The following is a 26,995-nucleotide window of genomic DNA, read 5'->3' on the forward strand; positions in this document are numbered from 1 at the left end:
AACAATGCTTTATAGATTTTTTAAATTTGCTGATCACAAATGCAACATTTCCTTGTATATGTTGTATCTTTTTAATACTCGAATCCTCTTATGTGTCATTTCATCTTTTATCACGTGTTATGTTAGTACATCGTAATAATTTACATCACTTATGTAACAATTACGTTACATTGCTTTACATTATACTAACGATTTTCGACGTAGTAAGCATTTATGGACAGACATTGCTAGTAAAACGACATATTTTGATAATATATATAATGAAAATTTATTATGATGGTATTTAACCTTTATCATATAACATATAACAGGAAATTTGTAGAATTATAAATTAGTATCTCACCCAGGTTTGGATGTCATAAAGTGAAGTCCCATTAGATTCCAATTTTAATCGATTAATATATGAGTGAAATTCAAGATCAAGTATTTTTTGACTTTATATAGAAGTTCTTTTGTGGACCTTGCATACCATCCATCCTTCACCCAACCAAATTTCATTGTTTTAGTTACTTAACCTCACTAACTAAACGTTGTTGTTCATAGTGACAGGATTCATAAAAATAGATGAATTTTTAAATTAAATTTGTTTTAAAAAAATTGAAATCTTATACATGGACCATTTCTCGATTTGTGCGTGTCATCCTTGCGAAAGGGCCATGCTAATCTTTTATGTATCGTTCCAATTTTATCGGATGTCCCTGAAGGGACGTTAGTCTGTTGTAACTTTCTCATATATTAAGTCCAAAGTCTTTGTTTATAAAACCGATGTGGGACTATTTCTATTATATGCACAATAGTCACATCAAGCCACTCCAAGCCAATTTAGCTTACATCACTGTAAGTGTTAGTACAAGCATTCGACACTTGGATCTCTTAATTTGTAATTCCAATGCAACAATTTTTATCTATATATAATGCTATTTAGATGAATTGATATTCATTAGTGTTATTTATCTCTTTGAAAAGCTTACCTCTCTTGATTTAGATAGAACCCAGTTTCGGCTTTTGTGAGGTTAAAACAATAATATTTATTTGAGCTTATTTTTTTTTTTCCATATGACTTTATAGGGAAAAAAGAATAATAAATAAAATTTGTGCAGAAATTTAGAAACTTTAGATTCACATAGAATTTAAATTGTAATTATTGGAGACATATTTTTTAATATTATTCCATATAACTAGAAACCAGTTTGACTAGTTGGCTCTCAAATAAGTTGTCTTAACAAAAAAAAATAAAAAAAATCAGATTAGTTGGAAACAACTTCCCTTTTAGGAAAAGTTCACAGTTTAAAACAAATATCACTAATTACATGTTTAAATTTATTATTTTTAAAATTAAACTAATAATGCTTATTATATTTTTTAGATTCGTTGGTCACAAGTACAGTCTTTCCTGATATAGAATGTATCTTTGTAAAATTCGAATTCTCTCCTATGTCATTTCATCACGTGTCACATTTTGTATCATTATATCGTTTATACAACAATTTACATTGTTTATGCAATAACTAGTAGAACAACAATAACTTTTTTATGTACCTATTGAATTACTGTTGCATTACGATGTAGTGTGTTATAGCGATATCTACACAAGAGAAGATCCAAATTCATCTTTATAACATAATGGACATTTATGGACGGACATCTTGCTGGTAAAACAAATATTTTGATAAAATATATAATAAAAATTTATTATGAATCTATTTAACCTTTAGATTAATAAAATGAAGTCCCATTATAATCATATTTGACTTTATAATCATACAAAAATAAGTTCTTTTGTGGACCTTGCATACCATCCATCCATCCTTCACTTAACCAAATTTAATTGTTTTAGCTACTTAACCCCACTAATTAAACGTTGTTTTTCATAATGATAGAATTCATAAAATTAGATTAATTTTTAAAATTAAATATTTTTTTAAATAAATGATTTCTTATATATGTGACAATATACAATTAATTAAATGGTTTCATTCCCATGGGGCGTCCTAATGCTCAGTAGTAATTAGTAGTAATATGTGTTCCACTTTACTAAAATTGAAATATTACACAATGACATGAATCCAGTTACATAATATGTAAATTAACACAATGAATTCTTTTCTAATCCAGATGCTAGGAATCCAAGGAGGGAAACACTATACGCAAACTTAAAATTCGACATTATTTTCACATAAAGTGAGGAATTTCACAATTAGGAAGTACCAAAGTTCGTATATTAGTCTTAAACAAATTGGTAATTTACACCAATCTAATATTTTAATGTTTTTTTTTTTTTTTTTTAGCAAAGCAAGCATTCAAGTTTTCATAGCAAAAAAGTTGGGTTACAATCCATGGCAGCAAAGGGCATCTAGCTCAATAGTATAACCTTCGAGCCCGAGTGTGGACTCCAAAACATTAAACTCCTTGGTATACATAGCAACTTGACTCGAGTAATAAACAACTTGATTTCCCTTCATTCCCACCCAATTGAGAGTGAATCGAGTCTGAAGCTGAACCAGGCGCCTAATGTCCTCCCAAATTACTGCAACAGAGTTGTGTGGAACTCATGAAGCCATCAATGACTTGCAGTAACCTACAATATTTGTATGACTTAGTTCCAATCCATAGTCCATTTAAAAGCTTGTCTAGCCACCATGAACTCAACAACAAGGGTAGATTGCACAAACGGAAAATAACAAATTGCAATTTTCTTAATCACTCCTAGGTGATCGATCACTAAGAACAATACCACCAGCATCCTCTTCCATAGAAATTTGGAAAGCAACATCAAAGTTAATCTTCAAGAAACCCATAGGAGGAGGTGACCAGCTCAAATGAGTTTTAGACGACGATTAAACATAATTGGACTGAGAAGAGTTGAGAAAGGCAAGTTTCAACTCCATTCCAACTATTGATAGCAGTTGACAAAACTTGTAGCTCAGAGTAAAGATTTGTCTTGAAAAATTAAGGAATTTCTGCTCTTCCATATAAAACCAAGATGAATAGACTCAAAAGATCTTCCCTCTCATCCAAAACTTTACAACCCATGGCCACTCAAGAAACTAGTGTTCAATGGACTTCACTCCTAATCCACATTTACAGCATACTATATCTTCAATCACTTGAATTTTCAATTGAGAATTAAGTGGGATTCTTCCACGACAACAGCTCCATAGGAAGTGAATATTTTGTCTTCTGCTCTAATATTCCAAAGTTTTTTCACCAATTTAACATTATCTACTAGTCGTCTGCCAATATTCAATAATCCAAGGATCTCGAAAAATGTGCATACTATGTAATGGGATGATTATTGTCTTATGGATATTATTTTTAAATTTTAGTTATTTGCTAAATTTTCTCCAATTGTAATTTGTATCCCCCATGAGAAAAGATTACAACTAGGTTGACAGTTCTCCCAAAGCCCCTGGTTTTTTTTTCCAAAAAACAGTGTCTAAGACAGTCCAATGCCAAAACCCCATATCTTCAATTTTGAAGCTAAATGAACAATCCCTCGTGTAGCGCTAATATACTGAAGCCCAGCCCTGCATCATATAGTACAGTAGAGAAACAACTCTCAGATTATTCAACAAGAATGGGATTTCGGAAATTCTACTCCCTACACAACCAGTTGTTTCACAAGGAGTTAGGAAAGGTAGAGAAAGAGCATGCTTTGCATCTGATCGCTTCTAAAATCTCTTTTTGGATTGAAACATCATCTTTATATTCATTGGTATACAGTCTACTATTTCTCTCAATCCAAAGAGTGTACACAGTAGCAGCCAAAACCAACCTGTTTAGGATAGAAATAAGACTCTTACCCTTCAGTGCAAGTGCAACGGTAGCGTAATTGATCAAACCTTCCCAGTTTGTGTTATGCCATGGTAGGCTCTTTCGGAAGAAACATAAGACCACACTTTAGAAGAAAATGCAGAGTCAAAAATATGTGATCTCTATTCGTTAGTAATCTCCAGAAGCAGTAGTTCGTATTTTCTCTACAAAGAACTTATTTATTACTGCTAGTAATCCCCATCTGCATTTCTCACAAAGTTAGCAACATGGTTTGCCGTATCGTCCGATACGTGACCCATTTTTAGCAATCACGCAAGGCCAGCCAAAAGATAACTGAGTGCCTAGGAATAGCATAAGAATACCATAAGTTAGTTCCTAGAGGAGAACAACAAACATAAGCAAGAGATTAGGTGGTATTGGGTGATTTTACAGAATATACAGTCTAAAAACATGGGTTGATAAAGCGCCAGCCCAACCTTCACTACCAGGTGTGGAAAAGATTTAGATGTACTTAAGTTTTAGAAACATAGAAAGGTAGGTTGTCTACCACAACATCTGTCCATGTTTGAATGTTCTATCCATTGTTATCCAATAATATGAACACCCAAATCCCTTTTCTGTCAGATTAGAATGTTATTTTCCTTTTAAGTGAAGCATTTCTCTTTGTCAAACACACATGCCCACTGCCCATTTACTAAATTAAAGCTTTGCTTTAAAGAAGATTGCAATGTCAATAATGAATTTGTCATAATTCATACATTAACACCATCATCTCTAGATTTGAATGTCAGGAGTTCAATAACTAAGTATAAAACTCATCCAAGCAGTAGTTAGTTTGATGCATGTAACCAAATGGAATTTTTAGCCATAAGACACACTCAGTTCCATAGTCCTGACAATGCAGTTTCACAATACAAAACAAACAGGCCAATAGGTGTTGCAGCCTCTTCTGAAATGACATTTAGGCAACCACTTAGAACCCCCCACAACAACACACGCGCGCACAAAACCACCTGAAGTACATAAATGGTCTAACAGGTGACATTACGATGGATTCGCTAACAAAAGAACAGAAAAAATAAAGGAGCTCCTCGTGAACCACATAAACTAAAACTGTTATCTAGTAGTTGAATCTAATCCCAGCAACAGCCATGCCAAGGGCTGCAAAAATGAGCTGATTTGTTCATAAACAGCTCAAGCTCAGCTCATCACAAGATTCACCTTAAGTTCATTTATTAAGTAAATGAACCAAACTTGAGCCATACTATAGGTTCACTTATTAAATGAGTCGATGGTAGGATTGCCTCAAGAGTCAAGATGACTTTTGAACATGTGCTTAATTAGGTTTCTTGCTAATTATGAAAAGTTTTATACATATCATTGGAATCAAGTGATCTGAGGGGTGATAGCAATTGATCTTGTTAATTAGCAATTTAGCAGACATGAAACTAAAAATAAAGTGCTACAAATCTAAATACTTTATCAAACAATAATGTGAAGAAGACCTAGGGCTTGGCAAGGAAAGGGAGATGAACCATAGTAACTACATTGGGACACACACGATCAAATTTGTTTGACAATGGATCAAAATTCTATTCTACATGGAAAAATGCAATAACAAGCGCTTGAAATGGAAAAAACAATAATGTGCAGAAATTTTACATCAGACAAGCAAAACATAAGTATTTTGAGGTACCTTTGGTCTTTTTGGAGTAAATCCTCTTCTAGGACCCGAAACCTAAGTCAACAATACATGTCAAGGACTATATTCCCTTTCATCATAAATTATAATCACTCTGCAGCCCAATTAAAAAAGAAAAGAGTTGCGCCTCTTAGTGAGCAAGAAAAATGGTACTTAATTCCCACCTCCCCCAAAAGATGGAAATCATCAGCTCGAGCCTTTTTCCCAACTACTTGGGGTCGGCTACATGAATCCTATTTTTCCATTCTGTTGAACGGCAACTAAAGCATAAAATATGATGACATATCAAATCTAGACATTGATAGAGCTTAAGAAGATCTAGAAAGGCCACAAGATTGTCCTACTTGTCACTCAAAACATAATGCTATTTTTCCACTTCAAAACAGGACAAACGAATTGGTAAATTTGTGGTTGAACATTGGAAAAACTCTTTTAAATGATTCAAAATGTGTTTGCAGAACTGAAATGCTTCTCTTAGTTTTAATTTGTAATTTTAGCGACTTATTAAATTTTCCACCTAATGGTGCTACTCAATTTGGGATAGGATTAGTGTCCATCACATCACACCCAATCAAGGGAGAAAAACACAGAATTATGCAAACAATCACGCATACATTAACAGATAAAAAGGGATGGCAAAGCAAAATTGAGAAAAAAATAATAATAATAATAAATAAAAGAATACATATGGAAAAACCAACCCACAAAAAAGATAGAAACCCAGATAAGAACAACTGTTGATGCCTGCTATAACAAGCCAAAACAAGCATTCGTATACATAAACCGCAATTATAATTTACAGAGAGAGAGAGAGACAGAACTCACCTTACCAGAGTAATCGATGAAGCTTCATACTTGTTAGGTTAGGTCGTTGTATATACACACACAAACACACACATATAGAGATACGTGGGTGCTATTCGAATTTGATGAAGACACACAGCCAAACGAGGAATTTGGAGGAGTTGAAGAGAGAGAAGTCCATCGTAAGCTTCTGGTGCGTCTCAATACAACAGCCAGACACGTGGAAAGAAACAGGGGTACGATGGGAAAGTAACAGATCACAAGGGTAATTTAGTAAAAGCAGATGCAGAGGTCGAGGGCACAAAGGTCAAAAAAATTTGGACCATTTCTCGATTTGTGCGTGTCATCCTTGCGCAGGGGCCATGCTAATCTTCTCTGTATCGTTCCAATTTTATCGGATGTCCCCGAAGGGACGCTAGTCTCTCTCAACTTTATCATATATAAAGACTTTGGACTTTGTTTATAAAACCGATGTGGGACTATTTCTATTATATGCGCAATAAAGCCACTCCAAGCCAATTTAGCTTACGTATTGTGATAAACTGGAGGACTAACTTTCAACACTTGGATCTATGGATTTGCGACTCCTAGTTAATGAGATGCGACATATCGTAGCTTTGGACTATATATATATATAAATATATGTCACGTTCAGATGCTTTTAATGCGATGAAAGTAGTACACCTTTTGGGAGGCAATTTTTTAATATTATTCCATATAACTAGAAACCACTATGAACAGATAAGGTAGTAGAAAGAAATCAGATTAATTGGAAATGACTCTCACTTTACAATTAGAAGCTGATAAGAAAAGTTTATAACTTGTAACAAACATCACTAATTACGTGTTTTTAAGATAATTCTTTTTTTTTTAAATTCTCCTGGTCACAAATGCTATCATTGTATATTAAGTATGTTCGGGACACAATGGGCATTTATGGACATGTGCCAATCACCACCAAATAATTTGATGAAATATATCACAATAAATTTAATTCCCTTGTCATAACATGAAATTTGTAGATTTTGGATTAGCTCTCACCAAGATTAGATTTCATAAAATAAAGTCTCATCACTAATAGGTTTCAATTTTAATCATTTTATTTTATGATTGAAATTTAAGTCTACAGGTCAAGTGATATACAAGTCTGCACTGAAGAGCCCATTTGCACACACCGTGAGCCACAAAGTTGCAATTCCTTGGACACCAAAGCAATCGAAAGGCACCATTTGCAGCAAAAATAGCCTTAATATCATCACAAATAACCACAACAAAAAAGACTTGCAGGACTGAGCAACATAACATAACCTGGTTTAGAGAGAAAAAGGTGAGATAGAGAAATGCACAATGATGAAAAATAGGTAGAAAAGAAGAAAATAAAATAAAATACATCCCTTCACTTCAGTTAACAAAAGTTAATCAGTCCTACTAACATTTTCAATATATATATATGAAAATGAATCTTAACTACTTTCTAAAAAGATGCCAACTGCCAAGATAGTTAAACCGCACGTGACAACAGACATATGAGCCCTAAGGATGCAAGATATGACCAAAAGTAGCTGCATCAGATCAAGGATGAAACCAAAAAAGAGAAGATCAAGGAGAGAAATAAGCTCCAACCGTTACGAATTCACTGTATAAATACAGATATAAGAAGCCCAAGAAAAGCATCGAATTCTGGGATTGCCCAGCTCCATAAGCTAATTGCCTTTTCAATTATACAGTTCCTTTACTCCATTTTTGGGTGTTTGTGTGATTTTCTATTTACAGTTTTTTGCACACATTTTGCTTAAGAGAATTACCTGCAATAGACACATAATGGACCTTAATACAATTTAACCCTATGTTTTATATGACAATAAGGAAAAGAAAAGAAAGAAAAACATTAGTTATAAGAGAAAAGGAAGAATGGGAAGGATATTGTATCGTGTTTGGTTGATTAGTGAGGAAAAAAAATAAAAAAAGAAAAGAAAATGATAGTATCGACAGTTTAATCTAGGAAACAAAACAGAGGGAATATTTTAATGACTTTATCATCATATCCTTTCATATTAAAAAACTAATATATAGGTAGGAGTGATAAGAAAACTATAAAGAGTGTGTTAAACATCAAGCTAAAGCAAATTGAACACAAATAAAGGGTTAAACAGAATTAAAAAAACATGTCCTAGGACTCGCATGTATTTTGATTTTGTGTTTCATAATTACAAAAAATTCCATTAAACTCTGTAACCCTACCCATTAATCTGTAGCCCTCTAAATCCTTCCATTTCCTTTTCTTTTCCTTCCGAACATACTCGTCATGCCAGCAAACTTACTCATCATGCCGAATCTGTATCCCTCTAAATACTCAACAATCCAAGGCTCTCGCAAAATGCACATACTATGTAAAGGAACATGCATTTAAACCATATGGTAAGAAAAAAGAAAATTTTAAAACTGTGTCCACAGCAGCTTCATCATGTATAAGTTTGCTTGTAAAAGCACTCCTGCGCTTATAAAAGATTTAGCAACCAAACACATTATAAAACTGAAAGAGATCTATGCAAATGATTTCACATTACAATAAATCCCAAAAGTAAAGCAACTGAGTAAAATTAAAACAAGCAGAATTTTATGAGAGTGAAAAATAATGATCATGGGCTCACATTCGGCATCTGTCAAATAACATAACCATGAAGGAAAATTAGACCTTGATACATCCTGAATATATGATCTCAAGATATCTTCCTTGCATCATGATTCATGCCATTAGAATTGTGGTTAGCAAATCTAGAATACAATGTCAAACCCTATAAAGTATCCACTAAGAATCCTTACCATGATTTCAAATAACCAACATGGTGTGTGTCCCCCCTCTTTAAAGCTTTAACAATTTCCTGAGCATATTCCACCTAAATGCATGGAACAGAAAGCAAAGTGAATGGATGTACAGTGAATGACAACAAATCAAATTCACCTTCTTACACAAGTTACAAAAATCATGGCTTTTAATGACAAAACAAAAAGTAAGGACCTGCTTGGTTCATTATTCTGATAACAGTTTTCTAAACTATATAAAAATATGCTTGGTTGATGGTTTCTGAGAACAGTTTTCTGAAAACTCTCTTAAAAAAAGGTCTGTTACAGCATAACTTTCTTTTCTGTTTTTTGAGTTCTTGAGAACTATTTTTTGAGTGACAAACCAAGCAAACCCCAAGTTTCTTAAGTCAATACACTGCACACACCTATCTTAAACTTTCCAAATAGATGCACAGATCTTTCCGGAACATCTTCAGTCGGAATTCAAAATGGAGGTATACCCCATGAATACATCAGAAAGTCCACTGTCTTGAGGGATTTTAAGTGTCCAAAAGTTATGTTCTATCCAAATGAACACCCAAATCCCTTTTCTGTAAGATTAGAATGTTATTTTCTTTTTAAGTGAAGGATTTCTCTGTCAAAACAGACATGCCCCGTTGCCCATTTACCAAAGTAAAGCTTTAGTTCAAACAAGACTGCAATTCAATAATGAATTGTCATATACATTAACACCATCATCTCTAGACCCAAATCAGAGGAGTTCAATAACAAAATATTAATCTTCATCCAAGAAGTAGGTAGTTTGAGGCAGGAAAGTTTTTAGCCATAAAACGTTAATCGCATAGTCCTGACAATGCATTTTCACAATTGAAAAAAAAAAAAAAAACTAAGAAATTGTGCAGCCTATAATGGAATGATATTTAGGCAATATTCACACTTCTCTTTTTCACGATACTGCAATATGGGAGGCGATATTGCGATATGGGGATAGCCAACCATCAAATGCAGAAGATTTTTGGTTCTGGAGGCAAGGCGATACTGCAATACGGGAGGCTTGTGGGGATTTCGGAGCTTTACAACTGCTTGTTGATCTTAATAAAAAAGTAACCAATGGAATCTAGCTTACTATTCTGTTATTTAATGCTAAGAAGTGATGATGTAAAATTTAAATCTTTAATTCTAATTCGCATTCCTTTTGGATGTCATTGTTTCTAAAATATTCTTAAATAAAAGAGAAGTTTCTAGTTGTTGAATCTGTATGACTGAATTTCATTCATTAAGTAAATGAACCAAACTCGAGTCTACACTATTGGCTCATTTATTAAATGAGCCTATGGTAGGGTCAGGTCAGGATGACTCTTCAACATGTGCTTCTTTAGGCTTCTGTGTGATTATTAAAATTTAAAACCTATTGATTCATAAGGATATATAATAAGAAAATAATAGAATTTTAGGTGAAAAAACAAATTAATAAGTTTAATTGAGGGAACTCCACAAAATCCAATCATTCATATCAAGAACAAATTAACTATGAGATCATTTTGATCTCCTTTATTAGCAGCAACCAAAACTCCAACACAAACATCCACTCATGGCCATATTTATGTTTATAGAATAAATTGAGTTGATAAAATAAACAGACCTAAAAGGTGAGAGGAATTGTTGCTTGTAATGTAGTGTCCTACGAGCACAAAATCAAAAGAGAAGCGAAAAAGAAATAGAAATACATACAACAATGACCTAAATACAGTGTCTTACAAGAACTATACAACACTACTTCAAGCCTCCATGTATATAGAACTTACCTGTGTTCCAACTGATGTCAATCCCATACATCTGGACACAACAACAATGCTCTCACTGATAAAAAGTTAAGGTAACAATACAGGTTTACTAAAGTTTTGACAATTTCCTGAGCATATTCCACCTAAATTCATAGAACAGAAAGCAAAGTGAATGGAGGTATAGCAAATGACAACAAATCAGATTCATCTGATTACACAAGGTTACAACGACGATAGCTTTTAATGATAAAACAAAAAGTTTCTTACTTCAACACACTGCACACATCTATCATAGGTTTTCCAAATAAATGCACAGACCTTTTCAGGACATCAGAAATTTTTGTCTTGAGGGAGTTTAAGAGTCCAAAAGTTCTCTGTCCATTAAGACCATCGTCATCTCTATTCTCTAGACCCAAATCTCAGGACTTCAATAACAAAATATAAAACTTCATCCAAGCCGTAGTTAGTTTGAGGCATGTAACCAGATGGAATTTTTAGCCATCAGACATGGTTAATCGCATATTCCAGACAATGCATTTTCACCTCAAGTTAAGTCATTAAATAAATGAAGGAAACCCAAGGCAATACTATAGGCTCGTTCATTATATGAGTTGATGATAGGGTTGGCTTAGGATGACTTGAAAATGTGCTAAATTATACCCACCATAAGGTCCATAACCATTGATTGATAAAGAATATATAAAAAGAAAAAAAGGCAGAGGAATTTGATGCTTGTAATGTACTGTCCTACAAGGACAAAATCAAAAGAGAAGGGAAAAAGAAATAGAAACAGATACAACAATGACCTAAATATAGTATCTTACATATACAACTTTACTTCAAGCCTCCATGTATATAGAACTTAACTGAGTTCCAACTGATCTCAAACCTCAATCCCATAACATCTGGACACACAACGATGCTCTCACTGACAAAAGTTAGGTAACAATACAGGTTTGGTAAATGTCAACAAAATCAATATCAAGCTATAACATCAGGTTAAAACAAACAATAGCTCACAATGACAAATATAAAGGCAAATCTATAAATCAACTCCATCACACATGTCAGACAATCTAACACATCAATGCTATTTCAGAGTTCAGAAAATAAGAGAAGAAGTACTGAGGTATCTATATGCTTTCTGCTATTTATTCTTTTATCATTTTTAACGATGTTATAGTTATCCACTTAACTCAGCTATCTTAAACAAATAACAACCCCTCCCAACAGAAATAGAAAAACAAAAAAAGCACATCCATGCTTTCTTTTAACTAAAGCAGATTTCTGCGTGAAAAGAAAGAGTAAAAAAGAAAATAAATCAATAAAATCAGTCATATAATCATCTAGCCACAATAACAATGCTCTCAATCAATCATTAACTAACCGTGCCCTAGCATCCAGTGCAATCAAGTGCTCTGCGGGGTGATGGGGAATGATTTTGCTAATTAGCAATTTAGCAGACATTAAACTACAAATAAAAGCTTTACAAATCCACATACTTTATGGAACAATAATGTGAGGCAGACCTAGGGCTTGGCATGGAAAGGGAGGATGAGCCCTTGTAACATTGGGACAAACAATGTGAAGAAATTTGCTTGACAACAGACCAAAATTCTATTCTAATGGGAAAAAATGCGATAACATGCTAAGGTAATGGAAAAACAATAATGTACAACAATTTATATCAGACAAGCACTACAGTAAGTACATATGAGGTGCCTTTGGTGTTTTTGGAGTAAATCCTTTTCCGAGCACCGGAATCTAAGTCAACCATACATGTCAAGGAAGATATTCCTTTTCATGATAAATTATAATCACTGTGCAGCCCGATTAAATAAATAAATAAATAAAGAGTTGAGCCTCTTACTGAGCAATAACAATAGTACTCAATCCCCACCTCCCCCAAAAGTTAAAAATATCAGCCACGTACTGAATTTTATACACAAGGAAACAACTTGTGGTGACTAATTAAAGCATAAAATCTAAACACTGATAGAGCTTGAGAAGTAAAAAGACAGATATAAGAAAAAACCTACAAGACCTATATATTAGGAACAAACTAAGAAAAAATGCCACAAGATTGTCCTATTTGTCACTTGATCAAGTTTCAAACTAAAACAATATTCTCTTTCCAATTCAAAATACAACAACCACCACCAACACAACAAAAGAGGCTAAATTTGGATAGGATTAGTGTCCACCACTGTCAATTTGGGAATTAAAGGAAAACACGCAGACACACAAATAAATAAATAATACTGCATACAATCGCAGGTAAAAGAAAATGAAGAAATAAAAGATAATTCCAAAAAATAGAAAATGGCAAAAGCAAGTAAGCAACCCACAAAAAAGAGAGAACCCAGATAAGAATAAGTGTTGCTACTTCTATAACAGAAGCAAAAACAAGCATTGAAGCTTTTGGATTGAAACTTAGAAGGAACTAACCCTTCCCCAAGTCGCAAACAGAACCACAGGATTAAACAATGTACACACACATTCACAGTTATAGAGAGAGAAAGAGTAACAAACAGAACTTACTTATCAGAGTAATCGATGAAAACTTCAAACTGGTTACCAGAGTAATCGAATTTGACGAAGACATGGCCCAAACGAGGAATTTGAAGGAGTTGACGCAGAGAGAACACTCCACTGTAAGCTTCTGGTGCGTCTCAATACGGCAGTCAGACACGTGGAAAGAAGCAGGGGTATGATGGGAAAGTAACAGATCACAAGGGTGTTTTAGTAAAAACAGATGATGGAATCGAGGGCAAAAAGGTCAAAAAAATTTGGACCATTTCTCGATTTGTGCGTGTCATCCTTGCGCAGGGGCCATGCTAATCTTCTCTGTATCGTTCCAATTTTATCGGATGTCCCCGAAGGGACGCTTGTGTTTTGCAATTTTCTCGTATATTAAGTACAAAGCCTTTGTCTCCGAAACCGATGTGGGATTATATCTATATGCACAATAGTCACATCAAGCCCACTTTTAGTTTACATCATTGCAAGTGTTGCTACAAGCATTGGACACTTGGATGTCTTGATTTGCAATTCCAATAAATTGTTTGCGTGTATAGATAATACTAGGAATAAACAAAGTTTGTGCAGAAATTTAGAAACTCTATATTCACATATAATTAACTTATAATTATGGGAGTCATATTTTTTTTTTATGTAATTAGTCCATAGTTATGACCACTTTGCTCTCAAACATAGGTAATAACTTAAAAAAAAAAAAAGGACAGATTAATTGGAAACAACTTATACTTTACAAATTAGACGATCATAAGAAAAATTTATAACTTAAAACAAATATCATTAATCGTGTGCTTAACTTTAATATTTTAAAAAAATTAAACTAACAATGCTTTATAGATTTTTTAAATTTGCTGATCACAAATGCAACATTTCCTTGTATATGTTGTATCTTTTTAATACTCGAATCCTCTTATGTGTCATTTCATCTTTTATCACGTGTTATGTTAGTACATCGTAATAATTTACATCACTTATGTAACAATTACGTTACATTGCTTTACATTATACTAACGATTTTCGACGTAGTAAGCATTTATGGACAGACATTGCTAGTAAAACGACATATTTTGATAATATATATAATGAAAATTTATTATGATGGTATTTAACCTTTATCATATAACATATAACAGGAAATTTGTAGAATTATAAATTAGTATCTCACCCAGGTTTGGATGTCATAAAGTGAAGTCCCATTAGATTCCAATTTTAATCGATTAATATATGAGTGAAATTCAAGATCAAGTATTTTTTGACTTTATATAGAAGTTCTTTTGTGGACCTTGCATACCATCCATCCTTCACCCAACCAAATTTCATTGTTTTAGTTACTTAACCTCACTAACTAAACGTTGTTGTTCATAGTGACAGGATTCATAAAAATAGATGAATTTTTAAATTAAATTTGTTTTAAAAAAATTGAATTCTTATACATGTGACAATATACAATTAATTAAGGGAGGCGATTGTAATGTTTATGATTTTTGTCATTTTCTATTTTTTGAAATATTTTAGTTTTTTAATGGTATTTTTGTCCTTTCTCATTTTGCGTACTAGACACTGTGAAGTGTATCTGGTATGTTTGAGAGTTAGTTAGGACATTTACTTAAGTTCAGGACTTTTGGAAATGCAATGACTGCTATTTCAGTAATTTTTTATTTTTTATTTTTTTAGGACCGAATGGTCCCATGTGAGACCCGTTATCGGAGTCATTGTGTACAAAGATTTTATTTTGAGTTCCGTTGCATTTCATTCATTTTTATTTGATATACAATTATATGGTTTTATGTTAATTTGTATGGTTATAGCTTAATTTGAGTATATACACATATATTATTGTTAGAAGTGAGATTTTTATTTTGTTGTGGGACCCGCCACTATGTCATTTCATTGTAATGACCAAGGCAGACCCATTTGGCATCTCTCAGCCTCACGAAATTCTCTCTTCCTCTCCCAGTTTCCTTTCTTTTTCTTTTTATAACCAAATTGCAAACTTTGATTCTTCATTATCCTTGAAGAATTAGACTTTGCCGCAAAAGGGCAAAGTCGACAAGCACGACGAGGGCTTCATTTTGATCGGAGTCAATTTCAAATTTGAGCATTTTATCAATTTCAAATTCTAGGATTCTTAGGCTGAATTTGAGGCTTTGTTTGGCATAATCTCCAATTAAGATAGGGGTCTACCTAATGCATCTTGTTTTACCTTTCATTGAGCAAATTTCTAAGTCCTTCACCATTTTATTTATTTGTTTTAAATTATGACGTAATGTATATGATTCTATGTTGAACATGTTTAAGGATGGTTCTTGTACATGTTTACTTAGAATGGTGATGTTTTTGATGTGTTGGATTTTTAAAGCATGCCATGATTTTATTTTATTATTAAGAATGTCATGATTCTATTTAAGTATTATAAGTGTCATTGTGACATTATTCTTGATATAGTGATGAAATTGAGGATTGAGGATGAAAGTCATTGCATAGCATCCCATGACATAAAGGAGGGATTCGAAGGAAAGTTTGTTTTCTTTAAAAAGTGAAGTTTCTTTTAAGGGTAAAATACAGAGACACCCCCTGAGGTTTAGTAAAAGGACACTTTGATGAAAGTTGGCCTATTTTGGGATAACCACACCCCCTCACGAAATTTGTCGTCCAAACACAGCCTTAAAACATGTGAAAAGTCCATTTTACCCTTCACTATTTTATTAATTTTAATTATAAAATATCAGAATACTTAAATAACCAAATTACCCTCAACACCCAATCAATCCAAAACCCTTACCACCAATTTTAGCTCCACCGCCACCCCAACCCACAGCCACCATATCAACCCCAACAACCACCTCAATTTATTTTCGTTGTTGATTCATCATTAGCCTTCACCCCTCACCACCAATCATCACCACCAATTAATTACAAAGCCAAACCAAAAAAAAAAGCAAGCAAAAGAGAGCAACCCATTTACAGAATAGTGAATCCAACGCCGCCTGATTTTTCTCTCTAGCCGTACTTGCTCGCCGGCTGTATCATCCAAAGCTGATCTCGCCATCGCCACCATCCACGACCGAGCCATGACATCACCGTCTTCAGCCTTGCACATCACTGAGCTCGCCGCCGCCTCCATCACAGCCGACATCATCAAAGCCGAAGGTCTCTATCGTCACCCTCATCTGCACCGCCATCGATTCATCTCTGCCATCGCCCATCAGAGGAGGCAAAGTCGGCTTTGGAGCCAGGACAATAACGGCGAACTCGCATCCGCCAGATCCGTCCAGACCCACCTATTGAAGAAACTGTGATGACCCTATGGGCGGGTGTGCCGTGGGCGGGTGCGAGAGACACTGTCAGGCTACCACACTGGCGAGCTACGGGTGCACAGTCCCACATCGCCTGGGTAGAGGAAAGGTGAAGTACTTATATGTAAGTGTGTCACCTCCAATTGGTATGAGGCCTTTTGGGGTGAAGCCCAAGAGCAAAACCGTGCGGGCTCAGGCCCAAAGCGGACAATATCATACCATGTGGTAGAGTGGGTCGTTACAAATGGTATCAGAGCCTGACCCAGCCGGAAGTGTGCCGACGGGGACGTCGGGCCTCCAAGGGGGGTGGATTGTGATGACCCTGTGGGCGGGTGTGCCGTGGGCGGGTGCGAGAGACACTGTCAGGCTACCACACTGGCGAGCTACGGGTGCACAGTCCCACATCGCCTGGGTAGAGGAAAGGTGAAGTACTTATATGTAAGTGTGTCACCTCCAATTGGTATGAGGCCTTTTGGGGTGAAGCCCAAGAGCAAAACCGTGCGGGTTCAGGCCCAAAGCGAACAATATCATACCATGTGGTGGAGTGGGTCGTTACAGAAACCGACTGCACCTGTCCCCGCTGGCGCTGGCTCAGCTCCAGTTCTACCTATATTCGACGCGATGGCTCCCGAACCGTCCCTAACTCCGGCGCTTACCCCCTGGACCGGGAGGACCTCATAACACTTTACCACCGATCTACTTGTCTTCTTCATCGACGGCGTCTTCGATCCGCTGCCGATCTGCTTGTCTTTGATCTGCCAGAGATGGTGGCCTTTTTTGAGTTTCAGGCGGTGAAGAGAGAGTTAAGGAAACTCACAATTCTGCCGCCTTGTGTGTGTATGTATATATATATCTGTATATACATATATATGTGTGTGGGTGTGTATATATATATGTGTGTGTGTGTATATATATATGTATCTATATGTGTATCTGTGTAACAGGATGTGCGTGTGGTTGTTGGGAGGAAGAGATAACAGAGAGGAGAAGGAAACAAATGGTTTAGGGTATGAGGTTATAATTGTCATTTCAACATTTAAATTGGTCAATATAAAAGTCAAAGGGCAAAAATGTCAATTCATTACCATCGAGGTGTCTTTGGTAGCTGTATCAAACTTGAAGGGGTGTCATTGTCCCAAAATAGGCCAACTTTCATCTGAGTATCCTTTTGGCAGACTTCAGGGGGTGTCAATGTACTTTACCCTTCTTTTAAAGAAAGAAAAAATATATATTTTAAAAATGAACTAGATTTCGCGAGTCCAGGACTAGCTTGACCTAGAGGGTGCGCGGCCTGGTGTAGGGCGTGAAAAAGTTGATACTAGGCCCTTTAACGGTTGCCGGATTTGGAACTGAGGCTAGTTATCAATCTTGCATCGGTAAAGTCAGTTAGTAGATTTTAAAAAGTATAGGTTTGGTCGGTATAGACCAGATTTGGGACGAGTACATCACATCTTATATCATTTCACGCACATTAATTGAAAAATTGTGTTTGTGACTAAGAAAATTACTTGTTAAATGGAAAAGTTATTTGGACCCCCATGGCATGACCCAGGCTACATTTTCTATTCTCTTATGTGTTATATTGTTCAAGGGAGTCCAAAACTAATGTCTTAGGCGACTTATACTGAGCTTTATGCTCACCCCATTACTTAAACATTTTTTCAAGACACGGAAAAAAAGTAGCGGACGACATCCCACCACAAGCTTAGTTTGGATTAGAAGACCGTTTTGTTTGTTTTTGCAACCAAAGTTTTACGTTGTAATGATGTCATTATGTTCTACATAATTTTGTGTTTGGAAACCTTGTAATTATAATGATGAGCATGGAGTAACTCTTGTTAAATGTCTCAGTATATGTTAGGACTCTTAATCATGTTTTGGGGATTGTAATTATGTTGCATTTGGATTAGATGATATGTGGTTGTTGCACCAAGAAATGCACTATGTTGGGGTATAATGAATGGATGAATAAAATGTTGGAATGTGTTATATTGCAATACTTTGGGATAGGGTAGATAATCTTTAAGGTCCAAGTGAAGCCATTGTATTTTTTTTATATTTTTGCAACAGGTTGTGGTAGGATTTTTTCAGTAGAGGTCATGCCGAATTTTTGGGTCGTTACAGCGTTATCGCACTCGACTTCTCTAATCTACACTACACTTTTCTTTTTTCTTTAAAGTGAATGACAAAAAAAGTCTATAAACTAATTAAGGCATCATCTCTTATTTCGTTATACCTTAACTACCCTTTGTACTATAATTTTTTTTTTTTTACCATCCTTACTCTAATTTTTTATTTTTTTTTTTAAATTATGCTTAATTGACTAGTTTTTTTTTTTTTTTTTTTTTTTTTTTTTTTTTTAAAGAGCCTAAAACCAATTGTAATCCATTTCAAGCCTCTCTCTCGCCACTTTCTACCCAATTTACAGACAACAAAATTTCTCTTATTAGGGGTCTGATTATTGATAGGGTTTCAACTTCTACTGTTCCTTCAATAGGGTTCAATCTAGATCAAAGACTTTTTGCATCTCCGGTGCTAGTTTTTAATGCATTTAGTGTGGTTGCTGATCTTGATGATGGATTAGCATCCAAACACAACTAAGTAATGCCTTATTTCACTGGGATGCACATGTGCTCTCTCTATATTCTTTTTTCTATCTATTTTATTTTTGTATAATCAGTAGCGAAGCCAGAAATCACAATTTAGGGGTGAACGAAAAAAAAAATTTGAAAAATGAAATTCAATCCAATGCATGAGACTCTTCTCATTATAGAGTTCTTGCCGAACTAATACTATATTATTTAAAATTGAAAATTTTATAAATCAATTTTAATACAATTGTTTATATTATATTATTCTTATTATTATTTATTGAGAATAAAAATACTGTTCTAAATATGAGAAAAATGAACCTAAATAAGTAATTATGAAAACTAATATGAAAAAAATAAATAAATAAAGAAGAGAAAGAGATGAATTATATATATATATATATAATTGTAAACTCAGTGACAAAATGGTGAATAATTATTGAACAAAAAAATATTGTAAAACCGTGTACGTGTATGGAGACTAATAAGAGAGGAAAAAAAAAAGAAAGAAGAGATGTTGACACGACACTTCAATTCAATGGCAATGACTGTAATATCTATTTCTTCCACACTTCATATGCACTTTATTAAGTGCAATTTATTTTTTCTATGTTATTTAGATTCCTGTTATAAGTCTTTTTTTTTTTTTTTAATTTTTTTCCCCTTCTAAAATTGATATTTAGTCGGTATCTATGCAGCTACATAATTTTAGAACACCTAAATTGAATGAAGAAGATAGAAAAATCTTTCACCATGTAGCTTTGATATATAATAGAATATTGCTTCTAGTATTTTTTTTACGCTTCTAATATTATTTCAATATACTAACAAATAACATATTCTATTAAACTTTGTACTCTCGTTTGCTTATATATAGTAGGAATACCAATTGGAAATCTTAAAGATATCACACACACGAGGGTGATTGTGGTATTTGAAAAAAAATTATTATTTATTTATAAAATTAGAGATAGAAGTGTTATTTCCTTTAGGAGTGTAGTGTAAGTGTAGAGAAGTAGAGTGCCAATATCTAAAATTGAAATATGACACAAATGGAAACTCCTGATTTCCAAGCATTAACAGACATAAATCCAGTTGCATAATATGCAAATTATAATTCTTGTCGAATCTGGATGCTAATTCTGTTTATGGGAATCCAAGGAGTGAAACAGTGGCTGTAAACTTAAAATTTGACATTATTTTCACATAAGGGATTTCACACTCACAAAGCACCAAGTGTGCACATCAGCCTTAAACAAACTGGTAATTTACAAAATCTAACCTTTTTTTATTTTTTATTTTTTTAGCAAACAAAGCAGTCAAGTTTTCATCTCTTTGTTACAATTCATGGCAACCAACTCTATGTATAGCATTTTATCAAAGGGCATTTAGTCCAATGGCATAACCTTCGAGCCTTGGTGTGTACTCCCAAACATTAAACTCCTTGGCATACATTGCAACTTGATTTTCCTTCCTTCCCACCCAATTGAGAGAGAATTGAGTCTGAAGCTGAACTAGACGCCTAATGTCCCCCTCTTCAAAGCTTTGACAATTTGCTGAGCATATTCCACCTAAACGCATGGAACAGAAAGCAAAGTGAATGGAAGTATAGTGAATGACAACAAATCAAATTCATCTGGTCACACAACAATGTTACAACAATGATAGCATTTAATCTCAAAACAAGAAGTAAGTTTCTTAATTCAATACACTGCAGACAAACTATCTTAGTTTTGCCAAATAAATGCACAAACTTTATATTATTGTTATCATTTTCATTTTTTTGATAACAAGGTAAATTGTATTAATCAATAAAATGTTTTACAAGATTTCCAAGTGGGGCTATGGCCCCATGAATACATCAGAGATTGCTTATGGTGAGTGACAATAAACCAGATTTCATCTGCTTACACTAGGTTACAACAATTATAGCTTTTAATGACAAAACAAAACACTGCATACAAAGTTAGTTTCTTAACAATTATAGTTTCTTACACAAGTTTACAACAATTTAGTTCAATACACTGCACACACCCTGTGAATACATTATATATCCAGAAATCCCATCTCGAGGGATTTTAAGTGTTCAAAAAAACTTTTCTATCATATTAAAATGTTATTTTCTTTTTCAGTGAAGGATTTATCTATGTCAAACCGACACAAAAATTAAAGCTCTACTTCAAACAAGACTGCAATTCAACAATGAATTGTCACAATTTCTACATTAACAAGGAAAAAAAAAACACACACACACATACAACAATGATTTAAATTAGTGTCTTACATATATAACACTACATCAAGCCTCCACGTATATAGAACTTAACCAGGTTCCAACTCATCTCAATCCCATAACATTTGGAAACAACAATAGTGGCCTCACTGATAAAAGTTAGGTAACAATACAGGTTTACTAAATGGCAACAAAATCAAAGTAAACATATAACATCAAGTTAAAACAACAAGAGCTCACAATGACAATAACACAAGGCAAATCTATAAATGAACTCCATTGCACATGTCAGACCATCCAACATATCAATACTGTTTTGGAGTTTAGAAAATTAAAGAACAAGAAGAAGTAATGTGCTATCTATAACAATGGTGTTGAATAATCTTATTTGGAAGTTGATGTTATCTAAGTAGTTTCGCTTTTAAGCTTGGTACGGTATTCTTGCTTGGACCATCTCTCTTAGAACATAAGATGCTGGAATTGTTTTACCGGATTGTGGCAACTGGAGTCAATAACTAAGTAGATATAGGCATGAAAAAAAAAATATATGTGTATATATATATATATATATATGTATATCATTCATATAAACATCTAGCCACAAGAATAATAGTTCTCAATCAATAAGTAACTGTGCACTAGTATCCAGAGCAATTAAGTGATCTGTGGGATGACAACAATTGAAATTGATAATTGGCAATTTAACAGGCATTAAACTACAAATAAAAGTTTTACAAATCCATATACTTTATCAAACAATAATGTGAAGCAGACTTAGGGCTTGGCAATAATAGGGAGGATGTGCCCTAGTAACATTGGTATAAAATTTGTTTGACAATAGGTCAAAATTCTATATTCTAGTGTGAAAAATGCAATAACAATCGTTGGAAATGGAAAAACATAAATGTGCAGGAATTTACATTAGACAAGCACTCAAATAACATATGAGAGCTGCCTTTGGTCTTTTTGGAGTACATCATTTTCCAAGAGCAGGAACCGAAGTCAACCATACATGTGAAGGAAGATATTCCCTTTTCATTATAAATTATAATCGCCGAGCAGCCCAATTGGTAAAAAAAAAAAATGTTGCACCTCTTAGTGAGAAATAAATGGCACTCAATAGCCATCTCCCCCAAAATTTGAAAATCATCAGCCATTGAATTCCATAGAAGAGGAAACAATTTGTGGTGATTAGCAGTTAAAACAAAAAATGTGATGATACTGTAACGACCCTAGCTGATGCCAAAATTTTAAAAAAAAATTCGGCATAACCTCTCCTAAAAATGGGCCTTCAACAACCTGTCCCAATACACAAAACACATAATATCATCCAGCATCCCATTCATCCGTTCATTATATCTCAACATAGTTGTAATACCCCGTAGTTTAAAAAGGGCTTATTTAAATTAAATTAAATTATTTCTGTATATTTAATGTGATAGTTATTCATCTATTATTGTGTATGTTAATGTATTAAATTAAATTAATTTAATTGTGCATGTATTCATATTTTATATTTATTTTTTTATTTATTGGTAAGGTTTGTATTAAGCAGTATTAGTTACTTAAAGTAGTATATTCATATGGTAAAGTATGATTATGATTGTAATGTATTCTTATGTAAATATAAAAATAATAATAATATTAGTAATAATAATAATAATAGTTATAATAATAATAATAGTATTAAATCATAAGTCATGATGAAATTAGAGATTAGGATAGGATTTCATTAATGTTTATGGGTAGACTTGAAGCCATATGGTTAGGAATGTGGTTACATGACTTGAAGCCATATGGTTGGGAATGTGGTTAGTTAAATGTAAAATTAGATATTTGTAATATTTATATTATATAAATTGTATATAAACTAGTTAGCCTACCTTAGAAGGAATGGACGGGAGTTATAAAAAGTTATAGCTTTCAGTGAGCCATTGTAAAAGTGTGGAAAGGAAGAGAGAGAAAGAAAGGAGCTTGGACCGGTGTAGGAGAAATTTACCGGACTACGCGCAACCGGCGGATTTATTTTAAATCCAAAAAGCAAGTTATTATTTACTTTTCCCCTTTGAATTAATAAATTAATTGTTTAGTTTATTTATATGCATAGAGACCAGGTTAGGAGGTTAATAAATTATTAATTTTAGTTTATTAAATTAATGAAATTTTAATTTTATGGGATGGTATATATTTATTTATTATCCTATGAAATTATTAAAGGCTGAAAATAATTAAATAAGTCTTTAGGGATTTTTTTTTAGAATTTTCTAGATTTTTTCCGGGGCTTTTCTGTAATTTCCGGCGAGACTCCGGCGAGGTTTCAGGCCACCGGATGTGGGGGAGATGACCGGAGTGATCCGGTGTGATGCGGCGTACTTTAGGGTAGCGTGCGCGCGCATCCTGGGCCTTAGATGAATCTGATTGATCCGGTGCATCGCGGTCCATGTTACCGCGGTACACCCGGATCATTGACCCTTGGATTAGGTGAGATGAGATGAAGTGATCCTGTATAGCGCACCCACAGCAAGTCAATACAGCCAACCAACCAGGAGGTGCCACGTCTGCAGGAGACTTAAACGCGCGCGTGGAAGAGCGTGCTCGCGCGTGGCTGATGCCAGACGCGCGTGGAGACGCGTGAGAGAGTGGGGAAGGTTGGGCTGCGCGTGGGGAAGCTTAGGGCGGCGCGTGAAGGGCCCTTTCAGCTGCTGGAAATTACCAGGCTACCCCTAGGGCCATTTTTGTGAATTTCAGAACCTTAAACTTTGATTTTTAGGGCCTATGTTGGTATTTACGGGTTTGACGGGCCACGAAATTATTATTTTATTACCCGTTAATTATTCTTATGGCCAATTAATCTTTTCTAAGCATTTATTGGCTCGTTTACAGTACGAATATGAATGTGATTCATTTAACGACATTGTTAAATATAGATGGTGTTATTATTTTATTAAATGGTATTAATCATTGCTTTTAAATTAAATAATGCCATGGTTTTAGTCATATAAATTATCCATTTTATATTATGGGATGTTTATACTGTTAATCATATATAAACCATGATTATTATGCTGTGTGCATTTCAGAGAATAAATTGATTGTTTTAATTATGTCGCATTTATATTATATGGATGTGTTGCCATATAGAACTATGTGAGCTGGCTAATAAGTTTCGACTCATTTATACCTTATGCATTCGTTGCTATAGACAGATGTGTGGCTGTCGGGGTATGTGGTTTAATATTATTGGCATGTGTTACCTAATTGACATACTCAGTATATTTATTATTGGCATGTGTTGCCTAATTGACATACTCAGTATATTTATTATTGGCATGTGTTGCCTAATTGACGTACTTAGTATATTTAGTAATACTATTGGCATGTGTGAATTGACGTACTCAGTATATTTAGTAATATTATTGGCATATGTTGCCTAATTGATATGCTCAGTATATTCATCAGTACATTGAGAGGTGTTATCACTGTGTAGTTCGTTATAGTCTGTGTTGTCAGTATCGTGCACCATGTATAATAGCTGATTTCCCGGGTAGGGAAAGGCGGCACTTAACCACCTAGTGTGAGTCTAAGTGATCACCGTCTATTCTGGTTGAGGTCATGTTATACATTGGATAGTTCCCTTAGGATGTATACTGATATAGTACTCATCCAATTCATAATGATTAATTTATTTGATTTTCTGATTTGGGTCATAGTAAAGAGGACTTGCTCGTGGGGTTGACCCACCATTGTTGTTATTTCAGGATACGGTCAGTACCCGTTCCAAGGTTGAGGTTAGCAGTGTGGGACCACCATCCGAACTCATCTACTCTTACGATCCAGTTCAGGGTAGAAGTTTTATGTATTACTTCAGTTTCAGTTTTTATTTACTTTTGACGTTGAACTCTCAGGTTTATATTTAGGGATCCTTGACATAGGATTTCCAAGTTGTAATAGAGTACTGTATTAAGTAAAGGATGGATGGATGTTGTATTATTTAGTGTTCCTTTCCTGTTTACATTCCTTTATTATTATCATTTTGTATTCCATGCTTGTATCTTGCCAATTGTTTTTTATATCCCTCGTTTTTCGTGTATAAGCCTGATCAACTTATGCGTGGAAAATGTGGGGGTGTCACAATAGTTCCTCTCATGGTGGAACATCCACACACCAATTAATCAAATTATCATAATTACAGTCCCAAAATACATGGTTAAGATTTAAAGTCTCTGTCTTACAACGTTACATGATACAATTGCATGGAAACATATACCATAATTCCATTAGTTTCATTTACATCAAACAAAAGATAAGTTCGTTCTTAAGTTACAAGGCCATGAATACTAACTTAGTTACATTTCCACAACTACGAATATACATAGAACGGTTAAAATACAAAATAGCAAACAACCTTCTAACAACTTTCAAGCTTGAAGTGGATTGTCGTCCACCAGTTCATTTCCAAGACTTGAAAAAAAAAATATGAATAGTAGGGTGAGCATAAAGCTCAGCAGGTGACACTTAAGACACACATCTTGTGTCCTTGTGAATCCAAACAAAGCATAGGCCAATGGAAAATGGGGATCATACAATGTCGGGAAATAATACAGCATAACGATTCAATCTCAAGTATATCCAATGCAATGGTATAAGATGCAATGCATGCTAGTGTTGCTCCCCATTTTCATAATCCAAAACATCGTTTCCAAACTGTTAATACAGCCCGCCCTTTGGTAGCCCCGCCGCGACACGAGAGGAGAATTGGCTAGTGTCCCTGACCCTTGGTAACCCCGCGACGTCATTATGGGCTCAACTAGCTCAACCACGCTAGGGCGACTCCCTAGTCCCCTCTAGGCTATATTAACTTCCGGCCCATTGGTAACCCCGCAGCGACCGGGTTTCACAGAAAACCATTTCATCAAAAACACTTCCCTGAAATTTCCCATATTTATTTCAAGAACAATTTCTCCCATTTCATGGAAACCCAATGATATACGCATGTATATATGTTCCATACATTCAATGCCATGGCATTTAAAATTCTACACCATAAAATTAAACATTCAACATGTTCAACATCTCCCAAGTAATTATTAACATATTAAGATACAACAAAATACATTTGAGCATGCTTTACACATAAAACAACTCACATTCATACACATGAATTTCTCTAGACAACATTCATTTAAAATAATCATTGATACAATTAACTTCTAATTAAGCATGCTTGGCACAACAAAGGAGTATAACTCACAATAGAACAAGAAAGTAGTGGATTAAAGTGTCCCTACCTCAAAAGTGAGCCAAAACCCTTAAAATGGGTCTCTAAATTTGAAGTCCCTAGGAAGACCAAATCTGAAATTGCTTACACTAACGCGTAGAGCTCGTTGTGGGCTTCGTTTTGCCTCAAACGGCTCTCAAATCTACCAAGGATTAAGGAAGAAATCAAGAGTGGAAGTTGCAAAAGAAAA

The 26,995-nt window shown here is 34.4% G+C and overlaps 3 non-coding genes across 3 annotated transcripts; all 3 read right to left on the minus strand.

The window, feature by feature from the left end:
* Positions 1 to 605: 605 nt before the first annotated feature.
* Positions 606 to 708, minus strand: LOC132275523 (U6 spliceosomal RNA). The gene has a single exon (XR_009470662.1). It is a non-coding gene; the product is annotated as a U6 spliceosomal RNA (small nuclear RNA).
* Positions 709 to 6,591: 5,883 nt separating this feature from the next.
* On the minus strand, positions 6,592 to 6,694 carry LOC132275513 (U6 spliceosomal RNA). The gene has a single exon (XR_009470653.1). It is a non-coding gene; the product is annotated as a U6 spliceosomal RNA (small nuclear RNA).
* Positions 6,695 to 13,652: 6,958 nt separating this feature from the next.
* Positions 13,653 to 13,755, minus strand: LOC132275514 (U6 spliceosomal RNA). Its single transcript, XR_009470654.1, has one exon. It is a non-coding gene; the product is annotated as a U6 spliceosomal RNA (small nuclear RNA).
* Between the last annotated feature and the right edge of the window lie 13,240 nt (positions 13,756 to 26,995).

The sequence above is a fragment of the Cornus florida genome, unplaced genomic scaffold (genome assembly GCF_030987335.1).
Source record: "Cornus florida cultivar Cherokee Brave unplaced genomic scaffold, ASM3098733v1 CherokeeBrave_3.0.0_Hap2_Chr09, whole genome shotgun sequence".
In the NCBI taxonomy this organism is placed as follows: domain Eukaryota; kingdom Viridiplantae; phylum Streptophyta; class Magnoliopsida; order Cornales; family Cornaceae; genus Cornus; species Cornus florida.